The 18,956-nt window shown below is 42.1% G+C and overlaps 1 protein-coding gene across 1 annotated transcript in view; it reads right to left on the bottom strand.

Annotated features, from left to right (window-relative positions):
* The window catches only part of vps8 (VPS8 subunit of CORVET complex), a 434,442-nt gene that overhangs the window by 116,846 nt on the left and 298,640 nt on the right, over window positions 1–18,956 (bottom strand). The window lies entirely within an intron of this gene.

Genomic DNA, 18,956 nt, shown 5'->3' with positions numbered 1-18,956 from the left:
TTTAGTAGCATTAATTGACAAAATGTGTAAGCCAGGTCCCCAAAAAGCATGTTGTTCTTCTTAGAATAATATAGTAGTGATTTTAGTGCCTGCTTGATTAAGCAGAATAGCTGCTTATTTAATGCCACATCCTCTGAACTTGTAACAGTTCAATTAATTACTTGAATGTTAGACTAAATGAAATGCTCTATTTCCAGAGTAGTGTTTGGGTGGATGCAATAGCTAAATATTTGTAACACTGGGCTGGCGATCAAAACATTTGTTAAAAATCGCACTTTTTTTTTGTAAATTCAATATGTCTCATAAATCAATAGGAATAAAATACCGTTCAGGATTATCATTAAAACACAATTGTGAATTAATAGCTTATTGGGGAAGGAGTCCAATGCCTCTAGATGAACTAGCTCACATGGGGATTCCGTCCAGTTTTACATTGTTAGGTTAAGACCTCCCGAATAACTAAAGAAATGTGCTAAAATTACAGTTTCATATAATTTTCAGCAAATCTAGAATTAATAAGCACTCCTCCGTGGTATACGAATGTTACATAGTCTGAGGATGTGGCATTAAATAAGAGCTATTCCAGTTAATCAAGTAGGCACTAAAATTTATTTTGCCGATTCCCAACATTACCCTATCTCTGTGCCCCAATCCCCATCACCCACGCCATCCTGTGCCACGGAAATGTCACTATTATCTTTCTTGGCTGTTGGCAACTATAAACATAGCAATACCTCCATCACACGGGATTCATCCACAATTGATAGAAACACAATGAAACTAACTCAGCTTAGTCCACAAAAGGTGCACAGATTACTCTGGGCTGGAATTGCATTGATGACCCCTTCTGTCACATATTGGGGTCAAGCATTTACTCATTTGGCCACTTTGACTAAAATGGCCATTTGTAAATAGAGTTTAGAGATTTTAATTTACCTTTGTCAAATCTGGGTGACTGGACTGTTTATTTCATTAACATTTTAATCTTCCTTGTCTCTGGATGCGCCCTAACCCTAACCAGTCCCATTTGTTTCTGTAGAATGAAATCGTAGTTAATGCAGAAAAGGAAAAAAATGATACAGATGGTACTGATTCAAGGTAGTTTCACGAGCAAGGCTATGCAGGGAATTCATAACGGCTAAATTTGAGAATCTTACTGCTTATTGTGCATTTAAAGCTATTGAGCACAATGATGATAGCTTAAAATCATTAGATTTTATGTTAAAGACCTAGAAAACCTATCCTTTACTTCTTGACGTTTTGACAAGGGGTAAAATCTAATGATTATAATAATTGATTTAAGTGGATGAATGCCAAGTTTGTGCAACATTTCATTCTTGCTTCAATTACCCTATTTACTATAGTCCAATCATCTATCTATACATATCTAAAGCTCTGATCTTGTTATCTTCTGGTTTGCGCGGTCATTCTATTTGCGCAAAAACGGTACACTATAGCGCTATGATTTTTCGCCAGCTTACTCACCATTCTCCTGTGCTGCGAGTGCACCAAGTTTCGTTCTGACCAGTGGTCTAATGTAAAACTTAGTGAGATATAAAAAAATCTTAAAAACGGCGCGTGCGCAGATCGATCTCCTCTCCTGCCTTTCAGCGGCGCATGGATTGGTCTTTTCTCCTGTTACTCTGTAGGACGGTTCGCCCCTTCCTGCGCCACCGCGTCTGTACTGGAGCTGACGATGGCTGGCGTGGATTTCCAACCGGACACAATTTTCGGAGGGACCGGAAATGGCCCAGCCTGGCGTGGGAAATATCGCCAAATGGAAAGCGGAGAATCAGGTCCTGGCAGAGGAGAACGACTCAGTGACCGCTGTGATTCCCCACAGTCAGCTCTAGCCCTGCCAGCTCCATCCTCCCTGGTCCCCCTCGCTGGCTCCTGCCCCGTCCCCCATGATACCTCCCTCTCCCCCACAACCCCGGTCTTTTCTTTCGAACTCTCCCCCCCCCCCCACCCACACACCCCCCCACCCATTCATCCCTCCCACACATTCACTCCAGCTCCACAACACTCGCTGCCCCCCCCTCCACATACACCCCGCTAACACACACCCCCCCCCCCCACACACATCCCTCCCCTCCACACCTCCTGCCCACGCACACCCCCTCACCCTCTCCACATTCTCCCTCCCCCACACCCCCCTCCCACCCACATCCTCCCTCCCCCACACCCACCCTGCTCATGCACACCCCCCTCCCACACACCCCCCCCTCACCCTTCCTACATCCTCCCTCCCACCACACCCCACCCACGCACACCCCTCCCCCACACACGCCCCCTCCCCCACACAAACCCCCCTCCCACACAACCTCTCCCACACACCCTCCTCCTCCCCCCTCCACACACACACCCCCCTCCCCCTCCCACACATGCCCCCCTCGCACGGCAGCAGCAGGACATGGCAGCGCTCCCCCCTTCCTCACCGCCCTGACAGCCTCGCCTGAAGCCGTCCCCCTCCCCGGCTGAAAGACCCTCCCCACCGTTCCCTGCTTGAAGCCGGTGAGGAGCGGCAGCGGTAGGCCACGGCAGCGATAGGCCATGGCAGTGTTAGGGGTAGGCAGCAGTAGGCTACACCAGTGTTAGGCTACGACAGCATTCCCCCCTCCCCACCAGCTGCCGACAAGCTGTGTGTGCGTAGGGGGGGGGGGGGCATGGGGCGGAGTGGGGGAGAGGGGGGGAGGGGTGAGGGGGGATCAGGGGCTGTACAACAGGAACCAAGCAAGTCAGCCTCATCTTTAACTGCGCACTTAGGGGCTATGGGTGGAGTTGGTCTCCTTTCATCGACTTTTTGGAATCATGTGATGCAGCGGAAATATTTCTGATTTCAGTTCATGCTGCGGATAGATCTACATCTCCGAATAAAGCTTTGAAAATTTCTCTTTTAAGGGGCCTTCTCTCCTATTTCTACTTTCTACTTTTTCTTTTTTTTTATATACACACTTCACATTTTTATATTCTCTACCATCTATTTTTCCTCTTTTTCCCCTTTCTATTGTTTTGTTTTACTTGTCTTGCTTACTTCCTTCTCATAACATAAAACTAGAGGTTGTACATAGAATGGATTACGGTATTACATAGTTGACACCTAAAATTAGGTTCCACTGTACTGTTTTGTACTGTATTAACTTCTAACAAAATAAATAAAAAAAAAACAAACAAACAAAATAGCTGCATGTTCTACGTGGGAACGCAATGGGCGGGATGGCATTGGGGGACGGGGCCTCCCATGTGACTGGGACCCAACGGGTCCCTCAGCCTAGTATCTGTTAAAAAAGTAAGCATTGAAATGACAATTGACGACAAAGTATTATCCATTTAGATCTTGATTATCCACTCTTTAGCTTTGCATAAGAGCAGAGAGGTGGTTTATTCCAGTGCTCACTAAGAATGGAAATACAGCGTAGAAATAGGCCATTGGGTCCACCATGTCCATGCCAACCATAAGTACCTTTTATTTAATTTAGTTTATTTTATTGTCATGTGTACCGAGGTACAGTGAAAAGCTGTTGGCGCATCCCGAAGCCAATGATTGGACTCGACTTTTGGGTCAGCGCTCCCTTGAGCCAATCAATCCTTCCCACGTGGGGGGGGCAAAAATCTTACTCTCCACTTACTCCCCCTTGAAGCTGCTGATCCCATTGTCTCTCTGTCACCTCTCCCGCCCTCTCCTTTTCCTTACCCTCAGTCACTCCCTCCCTCACCTCTCCCCTTTCACACTCCCCCACTAAAGAATTTTTATATAACATTTCTTCTCCTCCCATCCCCCACTCTGTCATCTCTCTTAGCTTCTGTATTGACAGCAGGTATCCCATTGTGATGTCATTTTCGGTTTTCGAAATCTTCACGGCAGCTTGTTAAATGAGATCCCATTGTGATTGAACGACTGTGAGATGCTATTGTGACATCATCACTGGAAGCTGCTAGAAAAGTCTCCCACGCACAGGCAGTTATTATTTTCAAAGTTGGCTTTTTTTAAACTTTAAATATCAATAGCTTGTGATCTAATACATCAAACGTGATACTAATGGGAAAAAGCTGAGTAAGATTCTGCAAACATTTTTGCGCAATTGTATACCATTTTGGCGTAGTTTCTTGATCTCACAGACAGAGAAACAAGACAAGACTTTTAATGGGATAGGTAGATCGATAGATAGATAGATAGATCGATAGATAGATAGATAGATAGATAGATAGATAGGTACCCGGACAGGACATCGAAGGACAAGAAGCCAAAACCATGAAGTGGAAGCCAAGATAACGAAAGTACATCACTCTGAAAAGCCGAGACCGAAAGTAGATCACGCCGAAAAGCCAAGAGACCGAAAGCACATCATGCTGAAAAGCCAAGATACCGAAAGTACATCACGCCAAAAGGACACGAAGCCAAAAGTGCATCATGCCACAAGGATACGAACCTGAACGCCGCAAAGACAAGGCGCAGAACGGACATGACGTCGAAAAGCCACCGAACGGACATGACGTCTCCAGGGACGGGATTGGTCCGACACCTTGTCAGTCATCGACAAAGGTCAGTGATTGATCCAGACCCCCGCGGCGACCATCACATCACTGCCTTTCTGGCAATCGCAGCAGCTTGGAGTCACTGCCACCATTTTACAAACAAAAGCTCAAGCTCCTTCCAACCCCCCCCCCGACCAGTGATGTGATGGATGCGGGGGTCTTGACCAATCGCTGACAGGCTCTAGGACAAATTCCGTCCCCAGAGACGTCATGTCCGTTCGGCGGCTTTTCGATGTCATGTCCGTTCTGCTTCTTTGCGACGTGGTGTCCGTTCGGTTTCGTACCCTTGTCCTGGCCTTTTAGCGTCGTGTCCATTCAGTTTCCTGCCTTCCACTTCTTGGCTTCGGCTTCTTGTCCTTCGACTTCCCGTCCGCACACAAGATAGATGAGCAAGCACAGATCAGACGATTAAACAGAGATTAAACTACTATTTCAGCAGTTGGAGTTAAAGCGCCAAACGCCACAAATAGTAACAAGCCTCTCCTTCAGGCAGTCATCACCCAATTTATAATCCATTCACAAGCTAGATGTCAGGTGCAATCCATCGCAATAACAGTTCAGAATTCACTTTAAGATTGCCAGCAAACCGATGAATGGGGGGGAAAAAAATCAAAAATCTCATCTCCACATTGATCACAGTAGTTCTGAAAAGTCACCGTAGCAACGAAAAATTAAAAAAATCTCAGGGACTGCAGCACGCTGAAAGTAGAAGAGGATTTTGTGCTTGCAACATTCTTTTGAATTTTGACAATTTTCCAGCAATTAATCCTTTTATCTTGTCCTGGTTCTCAGTACATAATAATCATATTGTGACCTCACAATTCGCAAGAACTATTTTTATTCCGCATTGGCAATTTGATATTGCTGAAAAATATGTACCCCTGCCTACTGCTAGTGCTCTTCATTACTATTTATTAAGTATAATTACTGGACCCACATAACTGCACCAGTTCTTTACATCTCTGATGACTAATATTTATGGTAACAGTTGAATTTTTTATACACAGCATGTTAGAAATGTTAAAACCATCATGTGTAACATCCAGTAATAAGCCTCCAGGAGAATAAAATAATCAGAATGGATTTATTTCATGTGTGATCTTTCAGTTGTTACATGGAACTACATCAGCATTCACTCACAATCACGCTGACATTTTAGAGATTTTTGTGCATTTTAAGGGATTATGTAAGTCAAGAATATGAGGGGGAACTTCTCACAGAGAGTGGTGGCATGCAACTGACTCCCAGATAGGCAGGTCATTCATTCACTCCTTCCTTGAGAACCACGCTACATGGGTGGGCTTACAGCAGATGCACTTTGTGCAGAATTCAAATCTTTAGCGAATCAAAGAGATACTGTTGAAAAAAAGAATTCACTTGCAGGCTGAAAAGATTTCTACAGAAATTAGCTTTACTGCAGAGTTTGGAAAAAAAAAAAAGCTACTGCAGAGTTTGGAAAAAAAATATATTTTGTATTTTTTCTGATTGAAAGTGGTCCTAAGACAGCAGTGTTAAACCCTTCATATTTTATCCTTTAATATTTTTGCATAGGCATGCAGTTGTAATGGATGTATAAAGGATAAGTGACATCCACTCTGGAAGTCCATGCTCTGATCAGCTTTCAACACCCCCACATTAGCTATTCTAACACTTAGCAATGGCATGGCTGTTATGTCACAATTGAATAACAACCATTAAAATGCATGATTTGGCGAGTTAACTCTCCCCCCCCCCCTCTCTCCCCAGCGTCATAGAACTATAAAACATGGAAACAGGCCCTTCAGACCAACTTGCCCATGCTGACCATGGTGCCTCATTTACACTAGTCCCACTTGCCCACGTTTGGTCCATATCCCTCTAAACCTTTCCTATCCATATACCTGTCTATACGTCTTGAATATGTTGTTATAGTACCTGCCCTAACTATCTCCTCTGGCAGCTTGTTCCACATACCCACCACTCCGCTGTGTGAAAAAGGTGTCCCTCTTTCCCCTTAAACCTCTGACCTCTGGTTCGATTCCTCTATTCTGGGTAAAAGACACCGAGCATCTACCCTATCTATTCTCCTTATGGTATTATACAACTCCATAAGATCACCCTTCAGCCTGGAATAAAGTGTTAGTCTGCCCAACCTAGCCTTCGGCTCAGGCACTCAAGTCCTGACAACATCCTTGTAAATCTTTTCTGCACTCTTTCCATCTTAACAACATCATGGTGATCTCAATTGAACACAATAATCCAAATGTGGCCTCAGCAATGATAAGATTTAAGCAGTTATTATATTGTGGAAATGTCTGTACATGATTACCCAGCATAGTTGTGGTTGTATCATTGATGGGACTAGGATGTTGACTGAAGGGAAGTTAACACGAGGATGCTGTGAAGAATGCATGATTTGCGTTGGACATTGAGTGGTGGAAGCTCGTTCCCTAACTTTAGACATACACTAAGATGGAGTGCCAACCTTCCAAGCACGAAAGTTCCAAATGGAAGATTTCCATAGGAAACGAGACCAGTGATAGTTTTTGGGAAATAGCTCTATATTTGTCTTTACATCATGGATATCAAAACAAAGCATTTCACTACCTCGGTACATGTGACAATAAAGTATCGTTGAATCATATTCTCCCTGTGACCGTGTGGGTTTCCTTCCATATCCTAAAGATGTGTAGGTTGGTAGGTTAGTTAACTTCTGTAAAGTGTGGAGGGAGTGCATGCGAAAGAGGGATAACATAGAACTTGTCAGAATGGGTGATCAATGGTCAGTGGGCTGAAAGGCCTGTTTCCATGCTGCATCTTTCAATCGATAAAAAGTATGAATGCGAAGGAGGGCATTAAAGTATCAGGGAATGTACTAAGCACGGGTAAAAAAAAGATTAATTCAATCCAGAGAAGACTGAAATGTGAAAAGAAGATCCTCAAATGAAATTGGGTGATGGTCATAGAGAATTATAAAGAGATGACAAAAGTTGGTTGACAGCTAGGCATCAGTTAGAATAAATAGTTTTTTTTTGGGTATGGCATGTAGTAAACAAACAGCTAATAACTTTTCCATGACGTACTTTGATTTCTCTATCTACATTTCTGAGTGAGACTCATCCAATAGCCACTATAAGACAATAACTCCCAAAGCTGCTTGCACCATGTTTCCTACATATTTTCAGAGATTTTTCTTTTCCATTCACATCTTTTCTGATGAGTTTACCTTCTGTTGTGCTGTTGACATGTTCTTTCTCCTCATGCAGATTTTATTTCACCATGACAGTAGCATTTCCCATATCTGTTTCTTGGTTGTCATCTACCACCCTTTCTCAATCAAGTTCATATCAGGCGAGTTCTACATCAAGGGATAATGCTCTGCCATATGTGCACTCGCATCTTGATGGCACCACCAAACACACCCTCTCCTCCATTTCATCATTTTAAGGGATTGTTCCCTTATAGCATCATGCCTCCCTACATGATTGTGTTCAACCCACCAAACCTTCTCCATGGCACCTGACAGTACAAGTGGAAGAGATGCCCTACATGCCAGTTTACCTCTCTTATCCGCAGCCATAAAAAAACATTCCCAGCAACATTGTGACTAACTGCTCTTTTCATGTCTGCATATTGTCGTTGCTATTCTAAATATGGTCTCCTTTATATTAGAGATATTTTTTTGAGATGCATTTAATTTACGACCTTTATCCCAAATTCACTTTAAGCCTCAATCGTCTCTAGTCTGACATTTCTTTGATCTTTTTCAAGGCTCCATTTAGCCTCATTAGTGCCTTAATGATCAATATTGTACTTTCAATTAGAAACATTACAGCTGTCCGACTCAATAATCAAATATTTCAGATGATGATTCAGCTTTTGCCATTTACACCTCCACTTTACACCCCATTGTTTTCTTTACTTGAACCTTTATATTGTTTCATCATGTATTCTGCCATTGAATCTGATCTTCAGAAACATTTAGACACTATTCAAAAATACATTGACAATTCAAGTTCTAAATGGCCATTTGGGTAGTATGATGTTAGTGCAGGAGGTTCCACCAAACAAAGCTTGGTCATTTCTTGCTGAATACCCTATCTAGTGAGGGAGGTTTGGGGACTATGCAGTCCCAGGTGATCTGGTCTGTTAACTTCATTTTCATTTCATAGACCATAAAATAGTGCAGTACAGGAATGTTGTGCTGAATATGCTGAATATTTTGCCGAGTTAAACTGATCTCATCTGCCCCTACATGATCCATATCCCTCTATCCCCTCCACTTCCATTTGCCTATCTTAAAGCCTCTTAAACACCACTGTCGTACTTGCTTCCACCATCACCATGCGTTCTTGGCCATTGCCCCCCACTCTCTGTGTAAAGATTTGCCCTGCACATCTCCATCAAACTTTCCCCCTCTCACCATATAGCTATGCCCTCTAATGTTGGACATTTGCAACCTGGGAAAAAAAAAGGTTTGATTGTCAACCCTATCTATGCCTCATAATTGTATATATACTTCAATCTCTGACTTTCCAGAGAAAACAATCCAAGTCTATCCAACCTCTCCCTGTAGCTGAAACCCTGTAGTCCAGGCATCATTATGGTAAACCTCCTCTGCGCCCTCTTCAAAGCCTCCACATCTTTCCTGTAATGGGGCAACCAGAACTGCACGCACTTCAAATGCAGTCTAACTGAAGTCCAATAGAGCTGCCTAAGAGATATTAGCTTTCCTTTGAAAATGCCTGATCTTCCAAGCAATTTCTGTTCTTACATGAGAACATCTCTTTGTTTCTGAATTTTTAAATTCTTATTTAATGGAAAATACACTTCTCTCTCATTGTGAATTGGTTTTGAATTACAGAATTACTATTCAAAGTGATCCTTCTGATCTAGGTGTTGCTAGGCAACCATAATGAAGTGAGGGATGCCTGCACGACAATTGAATTAATAGAAACAGGAATCTCTGGAAAACCTCGGCAGGTTAGGCAGTCCTAAGTGGAGGAGGGAGACTTAACATTTTTGGTTCGAAAATAAAGTGTTGGCTGCGGTGGTGGTGGTGGATGGATGAAAACAACAATGCCGCGAGTCAGGGCTGGGGTCTTACTTCCTGCAGCCTCAGAGGTGCTCAGGATGTTTCAAGGTCGGCTGCGGAAGTACCCCAGTGTAGGGGAAGTTGCATGGTTGGCGTGTGAGGCAAAGTACATTGCGTTCGTGGATCAATGAGTCTGGATTGAACATTTCTGGAGGAGATAGATAGGTGACGTTTCGGGTCAGGGCCCTTCTTCACTCTTAAGTAGGGTTCTGACCCGAAACATCAGCATGAAAAAGGGTCCCAACACAAAATGTTGCCAATCCCTGCCCTCCAGAGATGCTGCCTGACCTGCTGAGTTACTCCAGTACTTGCATCACTGACACTTCCGATTTAACCTTCTCCTTCTCAAATTGCAGATTAAAACTAATCATATTATGATCACTGCCTCCAAGCGGTTCATTTACCTCACGTTGTCGTATCAAATCTGGTTCATTGGACAACTCTAAATCCAGAATTGCCTTTTCGCTGGTCGGCTCCATTACAACTGCTCTAAGAATCCATCTAGGAGGCACTCTACAAACTCTTTCTTGGGGTCCTGAACCAACCTGATTTTCCCAATCTACCTGCATATTGTAATCCCCCATCACCAGTGGCATTACCTTTGTTACATGCCAGTTTTAACTCCTACTGCAACCTACATCTGGGCACTATATGGGGGTCTGTAGATAACACCAATTAGTGTCTTCTTGCCTTTGCAATTTCTCAACTCAATCCACAGTGACTCTACCTCGTCAGTCCCTATGTCTTTCCTCGCAAGGGATTGAATTCCATTCCTCACCAGAAGAGCTACCCCCCCTCCTCTGCCCACCTGCCTGTCCTTTCTATAGGATCTATAACCCTGAATATTAAGTTCCCAGATCCGATCCTCCTGCAGCCACGTCTCGGTAATCCCCACAATGTCATATCTACCAACCTCTAACTGAGCCTCAAGCTCATCTACTTTACTTCTTATACTTCAAGCATTCAAGTACAATATTTTTAATTCCTTACACATCTCACCATTCACATCGATTCCTATTACACTTGGCCATACTCTCTTATCCCTTTGTGTGCTTTCTTTCCAGTTAATTCTGGGGTCATTAACTATCCCTTTACTCCCTTTCCCTTTAACTCCGTCCTTGACTATCCCATTTGCTGCATTTCTGCCACTGGCCGTGTGCGCGATTTTTGAGCCTTTGAGGGGGGGTGTTAAAACGCATTTTTTTTCTACCTTGTCCTGGATTATATTTGGTTGGAGTGCAAGCTTTTGCTGAAGAATCGTTCCGACGGGCATTCTGTGTATTTTTTTTTTAAATCGCCCGACAATTTCAGCGCTGGAATCATGTTAAAATCAGCTTCTAAAGCCGTCAACGCTGACAACGGGGATGGATTTCAGATACGGGACAGGTAAATGAAAGCCGTTTATTTTATGTATAAAAGTGATCCTTAAGATGCCTTTAGTTCACATTTTAAGTTGCGAAACGGTGATTTAGTCCCCATCCGAACCGGCAGTATTTTTCCTGCCGATATGGGTCTAAATTCACCGCAAACCGCAACGTTCCAATTGATCGCATTCCAGAAAAATCCACTCGCAAGATGATTTAAATGGCCATTAATTTACAGGTATTAACCATTAAATTCCTTCCATTTGGCCTATAAATCCATGACAATGCGATTTAAAAATTATGTTATATTGTGAATTCTTGTGTGAATGTTATTTGGACACTTAGGCTATTAAAAAATGTTAATCTATTCTTGAGAAATTGATAGATGTTTAGTAATTGAATTTTGTAATTAGCTACAATTAGGTAACTAACTAATTATATGCTTTAATTTCAAGTCATCTAAGTAAGATTGTTTCATATTTGTTTCAGAATGCTTCAATCTATAATAACTGAAAATGTCTTTCAGTTCTCTTAATTTTTAAGAATGTTATGGCCATTTGACTGTCCTCGATCACAGCTTTTGTGTTAAGTCAATGGAAAAGCAATAGGGAACAAGATGCTAATTTCTGAGTATGAAAATGGCCATAACCTTTTTAATACTGAAGATATGAAAGTGAATTAGGTGTCAAATTAAACTTCTTTTTATGTTTTATCTGATGGGATAAATTACAGACTTGATTTTTAAAATCTCAAAATGTTGTAACATTGCTATTTATAGGCTGGTGAGCCTCACATCAGTGGTAGGGAAGCTACCTTGGAGGATTCTTCGGGATAGGATTACTCCTATTTGGAAGGGATGGGTTAATTAGGGAAAGTCAGCATGGCATAAGTCGCAGATCATGTCTCACTAGCTTGATTGAGTTTTTTGTGGAGATGACAAAAGTGATCATTGAGGGTAGGGCGGTGGGAGTTACCTACATGGATTTTAGTAAAGGTATTTAACAAGATGCCTCATGGTAGGTTGATCCAGAAGATTGAGATTAATGGGATTCATAGTCACTTGGTTATATTGATTTAGAACTGGCTTATTCATAGAAGACAGAGGGCTGTGGAGGAAGTGTGTTATTTCGGCTGAAGGTCTCTTGACCAGTGGAGTTCCACAGGGATCTGTGCTGAGACCCCTTTTCTCTGGGTAGAAATATCAAAGACAAGGGGACATGGCTTTAAGGTGAGCGAAGCAAAGTTTAAAGGAGATGTGTGGGGCAGTTTCATTTCAGGGTGGTGGATGCCTGGATAGTGCTGCCTTGGAGGCAGATTCAATAGTGACATTTATGAGTTTTTTTAATAGGCACAATAATGTCCAGGGAATGCAGGGATATGGATCACATTCAGGCAATGAGGTTAGCTTTTCTTGGCATCGTGTTTGGCACAGACATTGTGGGCCAGAGAGCCTGTTTCTATGTTCCAAATGCTGTGGTTGTGGAACAAATTTAATGGAATTCATAAGTGATAGCAGCAGAATTAGGCTATTCGGCCCATCAAGTATACTCTGCCATTCAATCATTGCTGATCTATCTCTCCCTCCTAACCCCATTCTCCTGCCTTCTTCCCATAACCCCTAACACCCGTACTAATGCTGTTGATATCTGCTTTACCAACTAATAAAAAGAACACTGTCTCACTTACTTCATTAACTTATGTGACGGGTTTTTCTCATGCTTGGTGCATAAAGACAAGAAATGTTAAAATTAAAGTACTTTTGTAGTTTGCCATACCTGGTTTTTGTCAGTAAGATGGTATTTCTGAATGTGACGTGGCAGCTAAAAAAGCATTAACATCTTGTGAAAGCTCACAAAATAACCTGAAGCATGACGGGAGTTAATATTTGAGGATTAACATATAATGTTTTTGTTGTATTGAGGACTAATAATTAACAACATGAAGACAGACATAAATTACACGATTAAGTTGATGCACTGAAATGCCTCCACTTCTTGCTTAGGGCAACAGCTATCGTCTTACAAAGCTGCCGCCCAAAAAATAAAGGGCAGCACTTTCCACTTCTTTCAGAAACCAGAAAATAACTTCTACCACGTCTGTCAGAGATCTTACAATGAAAATTCTAAAATGTACTCTGCACCACACTGAACTGATTAAAAATCATAGTTGTTGCATGTGTGAACACAACTCTCGCACTTGGCACTGCAAACTGCAGAGCAAGTGTTTTCCTGCTGCTAGAAACAGTGCAATACGTAGCTGTTTCATACCGATCTTTCAAAGAATGTTCAAAATTCAAAGTGGTATGTGCTTCTGTGCAGGATGACAATGTTTGTACAACACATAACTGGGAAATCAAAAAAACCTGGAGATGCTGGAAATCTGAAATAAAACAGAAAATGCTGGAAACATTCAGCAGGTTTGGGAGTATCTGTGCAAAGAGAAACATAATTAACATTTCAGATCTGTGATTTTTGACCAGGAGCAGTTGCAATTCCAGTATCCTCAGGTAAACTTGTGAAAAGTTGTTCTGTACCTGAAGAAAAGGGACGTTGAATTAAAGGATAGTACATTCCTCTTTAACCCAAAATGGGAACTTAACATTTTAGTGGTGGAAACAAAGGCAGAAAATGTGACAGAAGCCCTGTAACCGTGGCAGCCCTTGCATGATAGGACAGTAAGAAATGAAAGATCTGCTAAAATAGATATTAGAAACATAGAAACATAGAAATTAGGTGCAGGAGTAGGCCATTCGGCCCTTCGAGCCTGCACCGCCATTTAATATGATCATGGCTGATCATCCAACTCAGTATCCCGTACCTGCCTTTTCTCCATACCCTCTGATCCCCTTGGCCACAAGGGCCACATCTAACTCCCTCTTAAATATAGCCAATGAACTGGCCTCAACTACCCTCTGTGGCAGAGAGTTCCAGAGATTCACCACTCTCTGTGTGAAAAAAGTTCTCCTCATCTCGGTTTTAAAGGATTTCCCCCTTATCCTTAAGCTGTGACCCCTTGTCCTGGACTTCCCCAACATCGGAAACAATCTTCCTGCATCTAGCCTGTCCAACCCCTTAAGAATTTTGTAAGTTTCTATAAGATCCCCTCTCAATCTCCTAAACTCTAGAGAGTATAAACCAAGTCTATCCAGTCTTTCTTCATAAGACAGTCCTGACATCCCAGGAATCAGTCTGGTGAACCTTCTCTGCACTCCCTCTATGGCAATAATGTCCTTCCTCAGATTTGGAGACCAAAACTGCACTCAATACTCCAGGTGTGGTCTCACCAAGACCCTATACAACTGCAGTAGAACCTCCCTGCTCCTATACTCAAATCCTCTTGCTATGAAGGCCAACATGCCATTCGCTTTCTTTACTGCCTGCTGCACCTGCATGCCTACCTTCAATGACTGGTGTACCATGACACCCAGGTCTCGCTGCATCTCCCCGTTTCCCAATCGGCCACCGTTTAGATAATAATCTGCTTTCCCGTTTTTGCCACCAAAATGGATAACCTCACATTTATCCACATTAAACTGCATCTGCCAAACATTTGCCCACTCACCCAGCCTATCCAAGTCACCTTGCAGTCTCCTAGCATCCTCCTCACACCTAACACTGCCCCCCAGCTTAGTGTCATCCGCAAACTTGGAGATATTGCCTTCAATTCCCTCATCCAGATCATTAATATATATTGTAAATAGCTGGGGTCCCAGTACTGAGCCTTGCGGTACCCCACTAGTCACTGCCTGCCATTGTGAAAAGGACCCGTTTACTCCTACTCTTTGCTTCCTGTTTGCCAGCCAGTTCTCTATCCACATCAATACTGAACCCCCAATGCCATGTGCTTTAAGATATTAGGATATAGGAATAGATAAAGATCACACAATATGGATAATCTTTTCAAGGGACAATATCCATGGCAATTTTCTGGATACCATGTTCAGGACTGGTAACATGTCTTGAGAATTATTGAAGTTTGTACTTCCTCATTTGTGGGGTAAGGGCATCATTGGCAAGGCCAGCATTTATTGCCTAAACTAAAAGGTAGTGATGAACCATCTACTACATGCACAGCAGACCTTCAGTTGAACATACCTTCTTATGTGATGTTGAATATCCTCAGGATTTAGAGACAGCAACAATAATAGTGAAGCACTGGGGCTGGCAAGTGAAGATGGCAAGTGATTTAGATCGACCAAATGACGGATCCCATGAAGCTGCTACTCCTGATTTTCTTGACAATAGATGATGTGGGTTTGGGAGGTGATGTTGGAGTAATCTTGTCCTTATTTATAGTGATGAGGTTTCGGGAAGGCAGGAAATGAATCATCCACTGCAAGATATTCAACTACTTAATAGCTCTTGCAGCCAACGTTAAGTTGATCTCATGATTTTGAGGATTAAAGTTTGGTGATGGCAATGCTATTTATCATTAATCGCTGGATTTTATTTAGCTAGATACAGCCATTGTCTCTTGCATTTATGTAATGTTAATTACATTTAAGAGCCAAAGCTTTAATGTTGCTGCATTGTGGCATGTTGTCTCATTTTGTAAGGAGTTACAAAAATCGAACATTGGCAATTATGCATCCCCACTTCTGACCTGATGGGGAAAATACGTTTATTTCTAAAACTGTAGACGGTGGGCCTAAGCTGGCCCTGATAAACTCAAATGGTAATGGGCTGAGGCATCCTTGAACAACTTCAACGCTGCAAGATTTCATTGCAACCAGTTTTCGCCTTGGATCTGTCAGTTTCTTTAAACTTTGTACCAGTTGTTAATTGCACCTTTTTTTGCAGTGCCCGGACTGTCAGATTCTTGTTTGTTGCTGGAGGATAACTGGTTGTGATAAGAGTAAAGGGATCAATAATGAATTTGCAGTAATGCCTTTGCAGTCTAGGTATCGCACGCTTTTTCTTTTATTACATGGTCTGCACAAAATATGACTAAGTGCAGGCTTTTTATATTTATCCCATCCAAATATTTCTTACTACTCATCAACACTTTACCTTGCATTAGTTGTAAATAACATAAAATAGAAGAAGTTGTCTTACAACTTAGGCTGTGCACATCATACGCAAAAAGAAGAAGAAGCATTAGTTGTCAATCAATTTGCGTTATAAACTGCCAGCACAGAATGTGTGGTAAAGAGTAGGATGATGATGTATACTTCAAGCCATCCATTCGAAACCAGTGACGAACAAGAGAGAAAAAATGAAATTGGTAAGTACATGAATAGAAAACATGAATTATGAGGAGAGACTGGAAAGGCTGAGTCTGCTTTCCCCATCCAGTGAAGGAGAGAAGGGTGACCTTACAGAGGTTTACAAAATAAACCTGCAAAAATATATACAATTAAGAGGGAAAAAGATAGGGTAGATAGTCATAGTCGTTTTCCCATGGTTGGAGAATCCAAAACAAGAAGGCAAAGGTGTAACATTAGAGGGGAAAGATTTAAATGGAATCTGAAGAGCAGATTTGTAAACTCAGAAAATGGGTATATGGAATGAGCTGCCAGAGGTGGTCATAGAGGCAGGTATAAATACAACGTTTAAAACATGGATAGGAAATGTTTAGAGGGATATGGGCCAAATGCAAGCAAATGGGATTAGTGTAGACTGGCATCTGGATTGGCATAGATGAAGTAGACTGAAGGGCATGTTTCCATGCTATATAACTTGGGGAATCAATGAATAAGACCTGCACTTAGACAACCAAATGAATAAACTGCTTGATGTGACATTGATATAGTTGAGGGATATAATCCCTGATCTACTTTGAGTGAGCTGACCGACTGATATTTTTAGTAAAGCAATGAAATTGAGTTCACTATAAATTAATGTTTCTGCCCTGGTTTTACCACTGATAAAGATATTAAATCGAAGGAATTGGGAAAGTTAATGGCAATGTCTTACAGGCCGTGTTACAGTCGAGGAGGTGCCGAAGGTCTTGAGATTAATGAAGGTAGATAAATGCCAATATATCTAAGGACCTTGTGGGAAGCTGGAGAAGAAATTGCAGGATTCCTGGCTGAGATATTTGAATCATTGTTAGACTGTGATGAGGTGCTCAAAGACTGGAGGGTGGCTAATGCTGTGCCGCTACTTAAGAAGGGCTGTAAAGAAAACCGGGGAACTATAGATCACTAAGTCCAACATCTGCAGTAGGAACGTAACTGAAGAGCATTCGGATAAAATATGCATGCATTTGGAAAAACCCAGGTTGATTAGTGATGGTCAACATAGATTTTTGCATGGCAGAATGTATCTAACAATTGTTTTCAAAAACTAAGAAGGTTGTTGAGGGCAGGGCCATAGACATAGTCTATTTGGACTTTAGCAAGGCCTTCGATAAGTTTGGACATAGTACGCTAATCTGGAAGGTTAGACCGCATGGAATCCATGGGAGTAAATAGCTGGATACAGAATTATTTTTATGGTAGGAAACAGAGGGTGGTGTTTTCAGACAGGAGGCCTGTGACCAGTGGTGTGCCTCAGGGATTGTTGCAGGGCCCAATACAGTTTGTCATCTATATCAATGTTTCAGATGAGATTGTACAAGGCAGTTTGGAGATGACACTAAAATAGGTGGTATTGTAGACAGTGAAGATAGTTATCAAAAAATATAGCAGGATCTGGATCTTTTGGTCCAGTGGGTAGGAACGGCTAATGTAGTTTGATTCAGATAAGAGAGAGGTATTACATTTTGGAAAGTGAAACAAGGGCAGGACTTTCACTCGAAATCTGGTGAATGTTGAAAAAAATATATATCTAGGAGGGCAGGTACATAATTCCCTGAAAGTGATGTTGCAGGTAGATAGGGCGGTAAAGGTTTATGCATGCTGGTCTTCAACAGTCGCGGAATTGAGTATAGAATTTGGGGCATTATGTTACAGTTGTTCAAGGCACTGGTTGGACTGCACTTGGAGTATTGTTTCCAGTTTTAGGAACATCGCTATAGGAAATATAGGAAATATGCCATTAAGCTGGAAAGGGTTCCAGTTTTTAGTTTTCGTTTTAGAGATATAGCGCGGAAACAGGGCCTCACCGACCACACCGTCCTACAAATATCCGTACAGTAGAGACGATTTACAGAATCCAATTAACTTACAAACCTGTGCGTCTTTGGAATGCGGGAGGAATCCAAGCACCCAGAGAAAACCCATGCAGTCACAGGGAGAATGTACAACTTCTGTACAGACAGCACCTGCAGTCAAGATTGAACCCGGGTCTCTGGCGCTGTAAGGCAGCAACATTACTGCTGTGCCACTGTGCTGCTCCTGGGTGCAGAGAGGATTTATGAGGACGTTGAAAGGACACAAGGGACTGAGCTACAGGGAGAGATTGTGGCATGCTAAAACTTTATTCCTTGGAGCGCAGAAGGCTGAGCAGTGATATTATAGAGGTAGATAAAATCATGAGGGGAATAGTTAGGGTGAATTCATAAAATCTTTTCCCAGGGTGGGGGAATCAAGTTGTAGAGGACATATAGTTCCCTCCATAATGTTTGGGACAAAGACCCATCATTTATCTAATTGCACTGTAGATGACATCAGTGTCATAACAGTGACAGTTTCCATGAACACCTGCAGCCTTTTAAATAACCTCATTAGAGGAAGAGCAGCTGATTTGTCCCAACCCCAAACATATAATCATTGGGAGGGAAATTCCTTTGTGTATTCCTTGTCCTGCTTAAACTTCATGGAGCTGCAGATGTTTCCTTATTCTATTCGTAGAATATCTTGGAAAAGACCGCACTTATAGAAAACATGGCTTTGGGGAATAATAAAGCAACTATGCTTTTGGAATTGCGATCAAGTAGTCCTTTTTGAAGTTTCTGTTCCAAATCTGTCAAATGTTAGGAAGTTATTACAAACGATTGAACTAATATTGAGATATTGTCATCAATTTAAACATGGCATAACAAAAATGCTAAATATAAACTATCAGTCAACCTCCTGGGACATTGTAGCATGGGAGTGT

The sequence above is a fragment of the Leucoraja erinacea genome, chromosome 7, assembly GCF_028641065.1.
Source record: "Leucoraja erinacea ecotype New England chromosome 7, Leri_hhj_1, whole genome shotgun sequence".
Taxonomy (NCBI): Eukaryota; Metazoa; Chordata; class Chondrichthyes; order Rajiformes; family Rajidae; genus Leucoraja; species Leucoraja erinaceus.
This window is presented reverse-complemented; position numbering and strand designations above follow the sequence as displayed.